We start from the raw sequence: 16,625 nt of genomic DNA, 5'->3' as shown, positions 1-16,625 counted from the left end.
GTAGCTAGATAAGAGTCTGCTGTAATTGTTCTACAGGGAGGGAGACCATAGATAAAACTCAGTCTACAGGGAGGAAGACCTAGATAAAACTCAGTCTACAGGGAGGAAGACCATAGATTAAACTCAGTCTACAGGGAGGAAGACCATAGATAAAACTCAGTCTACAGGGAGGAAGACCATAGATAAAACTCAGTCTACAGGGAGGAAGACCATAGATTAAACTCAGTCTACAGGGAGGAAGACCATAGATAAAACTCAGTCTACAGGGAGGAAGACCATAGATAAAACTCAGTCTACAGGGAGGAAGACCATAGATTAAACTCAGTCTACAGGGAGGAAGACCATAGATAAAACTCAGTCTACAGGGAGGAAGACCATAGATAAAACTCAGTCTACAGGGAGGAAGACCATAGATAAAACTCAGTCTACAGGGAGGGAGACCATAGATAAAACTCAGTCTACAGGGAGGGAGACCATAGATAAAACTCAGTCTACTGGTAGGGAGACCATAGATAAAACTCAGTCTACTGGAAGGGAGACCATAGATAAAATTCAGTCTACAGGGAGGGAGACCATAGATAAAACTCAGTCTACTGGGAGGGAGACCATAGATAAAACTCAGTCTACTGGGAGGGAGACCATAGATAAAACTCAGTCTACAGGGAGGAAGACCATAGATAAAACTCAGTCTACAGGGAGGAAGACCATAGATAAAACTCAGTCTACAGGGAGGGAGACCATAGATAAAACTCAGTCTACAGGGAGGGAGACCATAGATAAAACTCAGTCTACTGGTAGGGAGACCATAGATAAAACTCAGTCTACTGGAAGGGAGACCATAGATAAAATTCAGTCTACAGGGAGGGAGACCATAGATAAAACTCAGTCTACTGGGAGGGAGACCATAGATAAAACTCAGTCTACTGGGAGGGAGACCATAGATAAAACTCAGTCTACAGGGAGGGAGACCATAGATAAAACTCAGTCTACTGGGAGGGAGACCATAGATAAAACTCAGTCTACTGGGAGGGAGACCATAGATAAAACTCAGTCTACTGGGAGGGAGACCATAGACAATACTCAGTCTACTGGGCGGGAGACCATAGATAAAACTCAGTCTTCAGGGAGGGAGACCATAGATAAAACTCAGTCTACTGGGAGGGAGACCATAGATAAAACTCAGTCTACTGGGAGGGAGACCATAGACAATACTCAGTCTACTGGGCGGGAGACCATAGATAAAACTCAGTCTACAGGGAGGAAGACCATAGATAAAACTCAGTCGAACACCTAACATAAAACTAATAATAGAGCAGAGATAGACTTGCAAAGTCTCTCCTGTAAACTTCCCACATAGGTTTTGTTACATGTAGTATCCATTGTCTCTAGAAAGAGAGCCTTTATTTTGATAGCATTTAAACAATAATGTCCATTGTGAGTATAGGATTAAAAAATAAATAAATAAATGTTTCATCCAATGCCAGTAAGCGCAGGTGAAATGTGAACAAATTCCACGGAATCTTTCACGTTTTTTCTAATGGCTGGAAAATACTTGATGCTTCGCCAAGGCTATCAAGGGTATATTTTATCGTGACGCCATCACGAGATGGGTAGCCTACCATGGCTTAAGAGAGGCCTGTTTACACTTGAGAGAAGGATAGACCGCGCCAGTTTCCCAAGCTGGTATTTTACCTCGCAGTACATACAGCGCCTTATTTTTCCAAATGGTTACCCATCTGGTAGTGGCCAGACTCAACGTTACTTAACTTCGGTGATCTGGGGAGAACCGGTGTCAAAGTGATTGTGCCGTCAGGACTTAATTCTTCGAAATAATTGTTTCTTTCTTTCAAGCATTACAATTGTTTTTCTTTTTCTGTTTTGATTTAACAACAAAAAAAAAAAAAAAAAAAAAATATTGATCTTTTGTTTCACGGTTGCTGACTACTTCGGATGGACATCAAAAAGTAGTAATGGGTGCATATGTTCAATCCCCGGACAAAGAATCAAATGTAAAATTGTAACATGTTATCTATATGCAAATATGTGTACTCTGTGACACATGAAACTAGTAAATTTGAATATCATTATTGAATACAAATACTAAAGATGGCGATAGAATATGGAAATATACAAATTACACAAAAACACACACAGAAACATATATATATATATATATATATATATATATATATATATATATATACATACTAGCATATGTACCAGGCGTTGCCTGGTATAAAATGTAACGTTAAATTCCTTTACAAAAAAGAAGAAAAAAAAATCAGAAAGAACCTGAGACATGTGCATGCGAGTATTGTGTTTTTTTTTCCTAAACAGTTCACTTCTTGTAAGTAAAACAAATACTTGAGCTGAAATCGAAACCAAAACCTAAAGGCAGTGAGCCAAGTACGATAACAATTAGGCTTTAAAAAGTGTCTTCAAACCTACTTATTCTTAACATTAGGAAGCTGTCATGTGAACGATTCGTACATGCGCATTCCTGAAATAGTTGACAAACGGATAAAAATCCGATGACCCCCAAGTAGCAATTTTTCAATTCTGACCTCTTAGCAGCCCTTTTTTTCCGGATAAAAACAAATCAGAAAGTTTTCCTTACACACACACACACACACACACACACACACACACACACACACACACACATTCTCACTTGTATAGGTATATTAGCAGGCTGCCTGGCGTTACCAGTCGGAAAATACTCATAAATATTATATTTTAATTAATACAGAAATTGAGACATGTGCATGGCGAGTATTCTTTTTTTTTTCTTTTTTCTTGTAAGTAAAAAAATACTCGAGCTGAGATCGAAACCAAAACATAAAGACGTTGAGTCAAGTACGATACCAATAGGTCAGCTTGACACGCTCTTTAAAAAGTTTTTTTAAACCTACTTATTCTTAACATAAGGGAGCTGTCATGTGAACGATTCATGCATGCGAATTCGTGAAACAATTGACAGACAGATAAAAGTCCAATGACCCCTACATACCAATTTTTCAATTTTTACCCCCTTTCGACATGAAAACTGAAAAAGTTTGCCACATCTGAATACCCTATATACCAAATATCAAGTCGGTAGATCAAAAATTTGTTGAGTATATAGGTTGAGAATTGCTCTCACATACACATTCTCACTTTTATATATAGATCTCACGTCGATTTTGACGTATGAAGTTCCTCCACAATAGCTAAACTGTTCAGAAATCCACACAGATGATTAGTTTATAATGGTAAGGGCTTCGTGTAGAATCAATCACACTTTTTGATATTACTTCTAATATTTGCTGATGCAGATGACTGCCACAAGACAGAGTATACAGCAGACCACATGTGTTTTACATCAGAGTTTCTCCTTCTCTTAGATGCATGTCTCAATGAAGACTGGGGTGGCGCTTTCTTTGAGTTCCCAAGCGGACATTCGCCGGTAGTCGAATGGAAAATAATAAGACAAGCTACCACGTGTAGGGATCTAGACGACCCATGTAGATTATGCCTTCGTGAAAAATTTGCTATCCTGTACTTTAAAGAACCCCAACATCTATTAAACTGTAGAAGACAAATAGCAAACAACTGTGTTCACAAGATAAAATTTACTCTAGGATAGCGATACAAAATAGTTTTAAAACTAACAAAAAACAATAGAAAATAAACGAATAAATAAATTAAATAAACATGAATATATATAAAGGATCACACATATATGTATGTATATACATATGTATATATATGTACATATATGTATGTACACATATGTATATTTATATATAAACTAACATAAAAAAACACTAACCTAGTTTTAAAACAGATCAAGAAACTAAATAGAGCACACACAAAGGAACAGGTCAACCAGAGGCCAAATAGGCCTTTGTCCGATAAATGCATGCTCATTGGCTGATAGGAAGGGGGCGGTGGATACTAGAAAGCTGATTGGCTAACTAAAATCTCAATAGAAGAGGAGCATATAAAAACGATAAACAACCACAGAATTTGCGCATAAGCATGAAGAGTCCTAGAGTGGATGAAACGCGGAATATTTAGTGTAGCTTAATCGCCATGTATATTTTATAAATTACTATATATATATATATCAAGAGTGTGAATTCCATATAGAAACGTTGATTTAATTTGAATAAAATAAAATACGCATCAAGTGTACTTGAAAGCCGAATCAAAACTTAATAATAGAAAAATAAACAAATATTTTATTTGTTTGAAATTTATAATATAAATACATTTCAGAGCTATACTCCATCCTCAGTATTTTGTTTTCTTTGTTTTTCTTTCCTTCTTTCTCTCCATGTTATAACATTTCAAAATACAACCGCTGAGATACAATGCACGGCTCTTTACAAACAGACAATTCTTTCTCCAACTTTACAACATGGAGATCTACGTTGTGATTTGGCTTTCAAGCGCACTTGATATGTATTTTATTATTATATAGAAAAGGCTAAAATGGCCAGTGCTACAAACCAACTGAGATGGACAGGGCATGTCACGCGCATGTCAGACAACAGCAGTTTTCTTTGGTGAGCTCAAAGAAGGTACACGACCCGTAGCGCATCGAAACTGCTCTGTAAAAACGTGTTCAAGAGACATTTGAAAAACACAAACCAGCTCAGTGACTGAAGAAGAAAAGTTGAAGCTCAGATAGTTTGGAGAAGTGTGGTATCAGGCGCAGCCAATGCCATTAGAGATGAAAGCATTACTGCTTGGGAAGCAAAAAGAGTGTGACTACGGGCGCCACTACCTGGATTTCCTGCCATCAGGTATCACATCTGTGGCCAAGGTTTCAGAGCTCCGATCGGACTCACATCGCACCTTTGACATGGACACTAACCAACCCCCGCGTCGTCATCGAAATCGACGGACTGCCCAAGAGAGAAGATATATATATATATATATATATATATATATATATATATATATATACATATATATATATATATATATATATATATAATGAAATGTACTTTGCTTGAAGCATTGTGTGAGTTATATATTTAGAGAAATGTTAGAAGGCTATCACAATGCGAGGAATGGAAAGTTGTTGGTGTTGAGGAAATAAGACAAAAAAGTGATATTATATAAATCTGTATATATATATTCTTTCCCATTTAATTTAGTACGTATGCCCCATAAAGATAGCACCTGCCCTGTTTTTATGTTTTATGGAACCATTATGTCAGAGTTTTTGAGAATAGCTCGCGTTACTTTAAAATTAACAGATTTTATACCACCAGTTTCTAGCTTAGTAATAAGGATGATAAAACAAGGTGGGGATAAAAATAAAATATTAAAACAGTTAAATAAAGCATTTGTTCGTTATCCTGATGCTTTTGAATCGTTTAAGATAAACCAGACTATATTAATAAAGGAAATCCAAAACTATATTAGCAATGTATAAAATGTATTTATAATAAATTTATATATTATATTAAAAAAAAAATGTATATATGTAAAAATATTTTTAACCTTTATATATCTAATTTTAAATAAATAAGAATGTAAATATACTAAATACTAATCATAGTGGGGGTGATAAGTAGTTAAATGGATTAATCCTAATCTTATAAATACAAGACTGATAAATTAAAAAACTAAAAAATATATCCATTTTAAATGTGGAAATTGATGAATCGCACAGGTAAGAAATTCATTTTTATAGTATGAAAAGGTTAGTAATTGCAATTAAGAATAGGAAATTGGATCAAATGTTTGTAACATGTCTTCTTCCTAAGATTAAGGGTGGTGGTGTTTGATCAACACTGCTGGGGAGTCATGATGTTTCATGGTAAACAACTGATGATCCCTTGAAAAATAAATTATTGGTATTATAGTACATTCGAGAGCGAGTTGATGCAGTGATTGCAGGTTATTAAATGACTTACTGACTAGATGGTTTTCTAACAAATGATAAAAAATATTTTTTGTATAGTTTTAAAGGTTAAAAACTTCAAAGACTATATATATATATATATATATATATATATATATATATATATATATATATATATAGAGAGAGAGAGAGAGAGAGAGGGTGACCCCCCAAAAAAAAAACCTAAATGGAGGCCATCTAGAACATATGCTGTAGAACGGAGAAAAAAAAAGCCATATATATATATATATTAGTTAGGACAAGAAATAAAACTAAGGAAACTGAAGCATTCCCGTCCAGGGCCTTACCACGTTTAGTCAAAGAAGAAAGGGGATCAGATATAAATGGTGTTGGCTACGGCTCTCTGTATTATTGAGTTGGACAATATGCTGTGACTATTGATACGAGCTGCTTTGGGCGACATTAGCTCCTCGTCTCCATGCTAAAAGCAAAAATTGTTGGAAATAGTTACAGTAGAACCCCGTGATACGGTGACCCTGTGATACGTTTTTTCCAGGTTACAATGTTTTTACCGGCCCCTGCTTAAAGTATTTCCCTCGCCTTACGGTGTTATTGACGTTATTTGATTATATACATGTGTATCATATACCGTACTGTATTTTGTTACTAATTTTAATGACGTATCCCGGGATTCTACTGTAGCTTTATTTTGTAGAAATGTGGGTTTGAAAAAAGAATCAAACAGTGATGCGATTAACAAAAGATCATAAATATACGTAAGTTTTACAAGAACAATAAGAAAATGATTTTCTTATGAAATGTTTGGCCAAGCAAATATTTAAAAAAAGCAATGTTCATAGAATACTGTTGTATTAATTCCCAGCTGACACAAACACGATGTGTTGACAATGTCTAAGTTAACAACACAAACTTAAACATTATGTTTGCCAAGTTCGAACCCAGTTCGTTCCACAGAAACACTTTCGTCAAACCATCATTTGACCTTGTCTCTAACCTCCTGAAGAGGAAATAAGTAAAATAACATGGTTGTTTCCAATTCCAATGTAAACAAATTCTTGTTGAGCCGCCCTTTTTAATAATCAAATACTATCCAATCATTACCTCCGTTTCAAACCATTATAGTACGGTTCTTATTTACTTGCCTTACGACGAGGGAAGAGTTAGACACAACTTAGGTTTTTAATGTGAGGAAAATCCAACTCCCCCATAAAGGGGAACTTTGGATAGGAACAAAAATAAAATTGTATTAGTCCTGAAGGACATCTCCTCCACTGACCGAGGATAGAAAAAGTGGTGCAGCATCAGAACAGATACTACACTGTGATCTTGGCCCGAAGGTGTGATGATACTGTTTCACTGTCCACCTGACACTCATTTAATCCTTATTCTTGAGTGGCATTTAAGTCTTAATAAGTAGTGACTCTTTCGTAAAAATTAATTAAATATTATTTACCAGCCCATAATAGCCAGACAAGTAAAAGTTCCTGAAATCCAATCGAACGCTAAACTAAGTTTTTTCAAAGATTGTTACATACATGTTGAAAATATTATGCCTCCAAAGAATGTGAATAAAATTGCAAGTGTCTGAAAGGGTGACAGATGGAGAGGTTGATGAGAGAGATGAAAACATTAAATATATATATATATATATATCAATATATATATATATATATATATATATATATATATATATATATATATATTGATATCTATTGATATATATATATATATATATATTGATAAGGAGGGAGGAAATTTGAATCTGTAGCGATGCTTGTTTTTGATTTGCACTGGCGTCAGAATGCTTATCCATCTTTGATTCCACTGTCTTCATTGAGTGTTTGCTCTATCCGAGAGGGTAACAGACACCACCGAGCCTTTCAGCTATACACATATAGATGTGTGTATATATGTGTGCGTGCGTGTGTGTGTGTGTGTGTGCGAGCGCGCGTGTGTATTCGTTTATTTACTATCTTTAGGCCCAAAGTAACAGATTATATTTCACTTTCATGAATGCAAACACATGCGAACATACACTTGCACATATTCTATCCCATGCACACACACAGACACACACACGCACACACACACACAGACATATATATATATACAAATAAATGTAATATATGCATATATAAATGCAATATATATGTATATATATATAAATGTAATATATATATATATAAATGTAATATATATATATATATAAATGTAATATATATATGAATATATATATATATTTATATTACATTTTTGTATATATGTATGTGTGTGTTTATGAGATAGAATACGTGCAAGTGTATATATATATATATATATATATATATATATATGCATATATGCATATAAAGCTTTTGAGGTTTTGAGCTTTTTATAATTATCTGTGTATGATTAGGTATATACTTACATATATATATATATATATATACATATATATACATACATATAGATAGCAAGATATATCTGCATACATGTGCATAACGAATACCTATATAAATATATATAAGGCTGCAGATATATGAATTCATATATATATATATATATATATATATATGTACATACACATATATATATATACATATATATGCATATACATACATACATATAAAATAAAATATATATGTATATCCATGTTTGTAGAAATAACGTCTCTTCAAATATTCAACTATCTTAGACGTTTACATATTTTCCAAAAGCAATATAAATATTTACATATGCATTTGATTTTGCATGTGGATAGTTGCACACCCATGCACACACCTACACATATGATATGATATGATATATATATATATATATATATATATATATATATATATACACCCCCCGTCAAAAATGAAAAAATTACAGAAAAATTATACTTGCACTCACTTTATATATTACTATGGTATTCATATAAACTCATAGCATTACATCAGTAATTTAATTTTTCATAACTGCATTATTATTGTAATTTCTAATGCTTTACTTTTGATGATTGGATTATACTCTTAAACTGTAGTTATCTGTTAAAATTAAGTGCGGAGTGGAGGGGGCTCCCGTAAGCCGTGGTGAAGGCAACCCCTCTAGGAGAAGCAAATCTCTGAATTAAAAAACAAGAGACCAGTACCCGCATTAAGCTGGTCTGCAGTTTGACTTGTTGCTAGCTATCTTGCTCTTGCTTGTTGCTGGATGTCAACATTTTGAACCGAGAGAGAGATTTAGCTGTCGTACAAAGCTAAAACTCTGTAAAACCATCAGGTACAGATACTCCCTCAGGCTATAAGAAAAAAAAACGGTCCTATTGCGACGGAAATGTTGTGACGCGTGTAGGTCTGAAATGCTGGAAGTATGTAGTAATTGATCTGCCATTATTATATGTACCTATGTATATATATATATATATATATATATATATATAGAGGTGTATGTATGTTTATGTACATGCGTATGTGTGTATATCTATGTTTATATGTACGTATATGTGTGTTTGTGTGCATGTATGTATATGGGCGTGTGTATGTGTATTTATGCATTTGTGTATGTATGCATATATATGTGTGTATGTGTGGGCATATATGTATGTGTGTATGAGTGCATATTTACGTACATGTATGTATATGTAGGTAAGAGTGTGTGTATATATGTATGTGCGTATGTGTACGTATGAATGTATGTATATGTGTGTATGTATTTGTAGGTGTGTATGTATGTATATCTGTATGTATCAGTGCATATTTACATACCTGTATGTATATGTGGGTAAATGTGTGTGTATATATGTATGTGCGTATGTGTACGTATGGATGTATGTATGTGTATGTATGTATATCTGTATGTATGCATGTGTGTCTGTATACGTATGTATGTGTATTCATGGTGTATGTTTACAGATATGTGTGTATCTGTATATATGCATATTTGCGTTTAAATATATATATATGTGTGTATGCATGCCAATGACCGTCTTGTGTATGTTTATGTATAAGTATGTCTCTGTATGCATATGTGTAGTGTGTATGTATGCATATATGTGGGTTATTTGTATGTGTGTATGTGCATATGTTTATGCATGCGTGCATGTATATATATGTATATATACCAGTGACTGTCTTCAGTGTCATGTCTGCTTGTGCGTGTGAATTATTTTTTTTTTTTTCGGCAGGACTAAAGTTAAAGTTATCTTCGGGCTCATGGACTTTTAGTACCTGAGGGAGTGGCACTCGTCTGACAAGACGTTGCAATCATCATATATATATATATATATATATATATATATATGTATATATACCATGCAATTACCCCCCTCCCCTCCCTCCTTTCCCCCTTGTTCCCTTCCTCTTTTTCCACTCTTCTCACACCCCTCCCCTTACATCATTCAGTCTTTCATCCCATCATAACGAACATTTCTGTAAAAGTCTGAGGAAGCTACAGACGGCCAAGAAAACGGCCGGGTAGCTGAAACAATAATGTAACTTAACAGAAAGATACGGTAATAAAAAATAAAACGCATATTTGCTCTACAACAGTATTGAGCACTTTCTTCAGTTTTTATTAATTACCATTTCTACTAAATATATATATATATATATATATATATACGCACACTTATTTTAGCAAAGCGAATGACTCTGACGACATTCGAATGATAGTACTTAAAAAACTGCAACCGGCTATTTTATACTATCAAAGTTCTTCAAACGTTGCCTTTAGGTGAGATGTATCTCAACACCTTGAAAACCTCAACAGTTACCAGTTTTTAAAAAGACACGGATTTGTCTTTAGCATCACAGTACAAACCAATCAGCTTCCTCTACGTCATGAGTTAGTTGCTTGAGTTTCTTATAAATGGAGAATTTGTCAGCTACCTCAGAAAAAAACACTTAATCAACGACAAATGATATAATTTCCGTTCTGTCAGATCAAAGACTGACGTGCTGACCGTAATATCACACCGGATCAGTGAATCTATTGACGATGGCTTCGTTACCAGAGGAATAGCTCTTGACATATCTAATGTATTTCATAAGGTTTGTTATAAAGATATTCAACTATTGAATAGGTGGAAATGTCCTCTCAACTTAGGGAACTATCATAGGACCAATTCTCTTCCTGATTTTTATCAATGATCTCTCAAATCAGATTCTACGATAATTCATCAGCATCTATGCAGACGATACTACTATCTATGGCGACACTGCAAAGGCTGACAAAGACCAGGATCTTTCTTCTCTGTACTTCGACCTGAAGTGTCTAGTACAAGAAAGGTAAAACATGCCTAGTAACCTTTAGTGTGTCCCAAACCAAACTTCTATATTTTCACCACCAACACTCACTTGACCTCAAATTAAATTGAACGGCTCTCGTTTTGAGGATGCACCCTGCTTCGACAAACTTATTGGACTGAAATGAATTACCTACATCAGGAAAATTGCTAAATTTGTCACTGGAAAAATGATGGTATTGTTCTATCACATTAGAAAATATCTTACTTCCGACGTTATCTGTACAAGAGTCAAATGTGTCCTAAGATGGCGTATTGTTGCCAGTTATGGGATGGAGTTCCTAAGAGTGTCCTTTCCTGCCTTGTCCAAAGTACAAAACTCTCTTCGAAATCTAGTGGCCTAGAACCTTTCCACCTCCCTACTTCCCCTTTATTACGAAACAGATGTTGAGAGTCTGTCTCTGCTCTAACGTTAATTTTATGTTAGGTGGAAATAGAAAAAAGAATGAAAAGTTGATGTAAAAAAGAAAGTGGAAGAAAGAGAGGAGGAGAAGGTGGAAGGACAGAAGATTAAACAGAAAATTGAAATTTAAAGATCCCCCCCTCCTCCCCAGTAAAAAAGGACGACAAATCAATCTAAAATAATAAGGATAAAAAGTAAAGAATGACCAAGAAAATAAAATGAATGTTAACGAGTTGAGAATAAAACTATGCTATATTTTTCAATTTTCAATGTTTTGGTAGGGAGTCACCATTTATCCAGGAGCAAAGGCCACTCGAGGATAAGGGTTAATGAGTGTCAGGTGTGACAACACCGTGATGATTGGTATGTCGGAAATTGGATAGAGATTGATTATTTAAGAGGACGGTTCAACAAGAACTTGTTTACATCTGACTTGAAAACAGTCATATTATAGTCAGCTGGGAAGCAGCTTCGTAGTCTTGTGTTCCAAAGACGAGCAGTTCTAAGAAAGAAACTCTGCTCATGGAATTTTCGTTTAGCTTTAGGTACACATAGAAAGTGAAGGGAAATGTTTGACAGTGGTCGTAGCTAGACGAGCATTTACAGTGAATGTTTTAGTGCAGAGGATCATTCACTTAAGCTCAGTCGAGTAACTGCCATATAAATAATGATAGAGTAGAGATAGGCTTGCAAAATTTAAAAAAAAAAACATCGAAATAAAAAGACAAAAGAGAGAAATAAAAAGAAAGTTAAGAAATAATTGAAATAAAGAAAGAGATAAAAGTTTTTATTAAAAAAAAAGACTGATGTAAGGAGTCCAAGTCGTGAACCAGGAGTCGGATATAGGCTATTCTTGATGGAAACTTGTAAAACCAACATTGGGGTTGGGAGTCGCATTTTTTTCTCGCCTGATTTCTCTCCTCTGAACAATAATTTGCTATGTAAATGAGCGTTCCTATTTACTTGCCTTTCCACGAGGGCAGAGTTAGACACATGGTAGGTTTTTAATGTGGAGAAAATCCGGCTCCCCAAAAAGGGGCACTCTGGATTGGAACAAAAAATAAAAATTACCTCAGTCATGAAGGATCTCTCCTCCACTGATCGAGAACAGAAAAGGTAAAGTGTAGCATCAGAACAGATACTACACTGTGATCTTGGCCCGATGGCCATTAGTGTTATAAAAATGGAAAAGCAATAGATTGTTGTAAAAAAATGAAGGAGAATTAGGTAGGAAGAAGAAGAAGAAGAAGAAGAAGAAGAAGAAGAAGAAGAAGAAGAAGAAGAACGTGTAATCTGATTACCTTTTTCCCCTCACCCATAAAAAGGACCGCAAAACAATGTAAAATAAGAGGGTTAGGGTAGAAAAAGGGGTAAGAGAATAGAAAAAAGCTAAAGAATTGAAAGTAAAATTATCTTAGGAAAACACTTTGAAAAAATATGTATGAAAAACTGAAAAGAAATAAAAAAAAAATTAGATCAAAAGAGAACGGGGGAAAAAAGGTTAAATAAAAATAAAAATGAGAAAAACTTCACAAAAAGAAAACGTAAAATAAAAAGTATTTTAAAGGGTAACAGCAAAAAAAAAAAAATGAATAAATAAATAAAAAAAGAACTGATTTATAAATTAAGAATAATAAATCCGCAAAACTCCCACCCTGTGGGCAGAGAACAGCTGCCAGCCATCAGGAAACTCTAAGAATGACAGAACAAGTAAAGATGAAAAGGTAAAAACAATAAAAGAGAAAATCACAATTCAAAAGAGGATATAATGGAATTCAAAGCAAAAGGTGAATTCTGACTTGTGTAAAATAAAAAATAAAAATGACGAGGAATGAACCCACCAAAATAAAATGGCATCCGAGTAAAAATAAGATGATAATAAATTTCAATTACGGAAGTAGGAGAGAGAGAAAAACACATCGAAATTGTTACGTTAAAAACAAAGCTGGAAGCACTAACATCAACAAAAACGAGGTAACTCGCAGAAGATGGGAAGCCAAAAATGTTCCGGACAAACATGGAAAAAAAATGTAATAGACATTGGTCTATTTTTGTATGTTATGATTTTGATGAGAGTATGGGTCCATACGGTATGGGAAAGTGCACTGTATTTTCTCTGAAATAACTTTTTTAATAATTGACAGAATCGAAGGTCATTTAGATGTCAAAATAAATAAGTATTAAAATGTTACCTACCTCTGTTTGTTCATATGTCTATGTATCTCTCTTTGATATGTTTTAATTATGCGTTTATAACAAGGCAGCTTGTTTTGTCTAATATTTTAATTATTTCTTTTATAATTGATTAAGTGAATTTGAAAATATCTCAATAATAAAGTAAAGTTGATTTTTCCCGTCTATATTTAGATATAATAGGATAATAACCAAATCATTTCTATGTTAACCTGTTCCGCAAGCCAATAAGCCTAGCCTCTTATGTGTATTTCTAAAAATTATACATTTATTTCTTCTATCAACATATCTTATATTTTTCCGACTCACTTCACTCTCCCAAAAAAATCTTTCAAAGAAAACATGGGTGCAATTTTCACTCACATCTTTTTTTTTCAACTTCCACCACTACCCAATGCACATGACCCTTTCTTAATAGAAGGGAAAGTTAAATCGCATAAATTATTTCATTTTACCCTTTCTTAAGATATTCTACATTAAATATAAGCTTTTCAACCTAAAAAAAAACAATCACCCTCTTCTGCGGAATAAATGAATATAAGACTTCATTCATTTGGCCATTTTGAATGATTGATTTTACAGACTCTGTAAATATTCCGGGCTAGCCTGATAACAATTAACGAACACATGACCGCTTGTAAATGCCGACATCTACATGAAGCCTTCACAAGTAAGTATATTTTAGATGTTCATTCAATGAGTAATTTTTAAATTTAAAAATTGGCTTCGAAAGAAAAACTGTCTGGGTCAAGAAAGATTTTTTTCTTCCCTAACTGACGATAGAAGAGATCGTGGTGTTCTTTTTTTTTCTTTTTTTTTTTTTTTTTTTTGCTTTTGAAATTCAAGAAATATCGTCATCAGTTTATAAGTAAAAATTTACGATGAAGCAAAAACACATTGGTTTTTGAGAATCACGTGATTTAAAAATATATAAGCTTTTTTTTCAGAATGCGAGAGATTATATAATTATTTCTACAGCCAAACAACGTCGCAGCTCACAAGAGTCATGACAGCCAACAAGCCGAAATTCGAGTCTTGGACTTCCGGTTTGTTGACTGTCATTGCTCTTGTGAGCTGCGACGTTGTTTGGCTGTGGAAATAAAAATTTATAAGCATCCTGACTGTTTAACTTCTTTTCAAGTTCAAACTTTAGTAAGTCTTTTTGTTTTGTTTTTTCTCTTAATGGAGTTTATACCATTCCTCAGAATAGTATTGGAAGTTATGCAATATTCCTGACAGAACAGCATTTCTGGAAGCAAAACAGTATAAACAGTAGACTGTCTATTGTTCATGCCAGTTTTTCTTTTTACTAATAACCCCAAAAGAGATTATATAATGTAAAAGGAACCAATCAAATGCAGTTATTTTTTCTAAATTGGTAGAATTTTGAAAGTCTATTTCCTTTTTGTGTTCTGCGCTCCTTGTGAAAATGCCATGAGGAATATTGATATAAAATGAGATCTAAAGTGTAATTTTTATTTTTTATTTTTGTATGAGTCTTCAATATAATCAGTGGAGGAGATTAAGTAATTAAAGAAAAAAAACTGGAGATGAATGTTTCTATTTTCAGTCTTTTTGTCATTTGATTTATTGTTTAAAGTGTTTAATCTGCCTGCTTTAATCGCTTTAAAAATAAAGAAAATTGGCTTTCTTTTATTGCCTTTGAGAGTGATTGGTGTAAGGATTGGGGTTATTTTCTTCTGTGCAAATTGCAGAATTTTCACTTTTTTTGGTCTGCTTCTTGTTTTTGCAATTCAATAAATAACATATAATGTCGCTTTGTAGCGTGTGGAAACACAAATTTCCCTAGAAAAATCAAAAAAGGATTTATAATCACTAAAACATGGCGAAATTTTTGTCATGTAATTTACTTACGGTTATATAAACCCTTTTTTATTTCTTTTGTTTGTATGGTTTTGTTTTGTTTGCTTTTTTATAATTGCTACTCTTATATTTTTTTGCTTAAATAATAATTAATAATTTCTTGATTTCCCCCAGGCAACTCCGGGACACGAGTCTTGATATCTAAAATAAAATTGTGTGGCGAAAACACAAGCGTTATATTTTTACCAAGATTTGACTGTAGCACTCGGCAAGAAAAACAAAAACAAATTTACACAACTTTTCATACAAACTCTTATTAATTGAAACATTGAAATATGACGAAACGTTTTTAAGACTTTAAAATATTTGTTACATATATATACTAGCAGTTCAGCCCAGCTTTGCTCGGGCCCTATATACTGTTCATAACTTTATGTGCATATGTATGTATTAAAAAGTGTATATATGTACGGTAATGCCTTTTTATATAATAGGCTTCTTTAACTACTATAAAGAAAAGTTGGTAGAGACCACAGTGGTCAATTTTTAAAAAAATTGGCCCCAATTTTGACCACTTAACATTTATTGTTTTGGGCTCCAATCAAGTTAAGAAGTTTGACCCTTGTCCAAGAAACCTACATCTAAAATACCAAGTCTTTAGACCCCAAATTGACGAAGGAGTTTGATAGAGTCTGAAAACATCACCTCTTTCAACTGTGACCTCTTGGCAGACAAATTTTCGCCCAAAAACTGATTAAAAAGCTTGCCGCATGTCTTAATACCCTTATGTCAAATTATAAATGTTTACACCCAAAATTAGTTGAGTAGTTTGCTAGAAACCACAAAGGTCAAATCTTTTGACCTTTGATCCGGTGACAGCTATTAAAAATCTTGCCCCATCTCTGAATACACTTTATGTAAAATTTCAAATGTTTAGGCCAAAAATTGTCTGAGTTATTTTGTAGAGACCGCAGAGCGCAAAATCTTTTTAACTTTAACCCATGTTTTGACCCTGTTAACGTTTATTGTTTTGGGCTCAAATCAAATTAAAACGTTTATCC

The sequence above is a fragment of the Euprymna scolopes genome, chromosome 16, assembly GCF_053919585.1.
Source record: "Euprymna scolopes isolate OS-2025 chromosome 16, ASM5391958v1, whole genome shotgun sequence".
Lineage (NCBI taxonomy): Eukaryota > Metazoa > Mollusca > Cephalopoda > Sepiida > Sepiolidae > Euprymna > Euprymna scolopes.
This window is presented reverse-complemented; position numbering follows the sequence as displayed.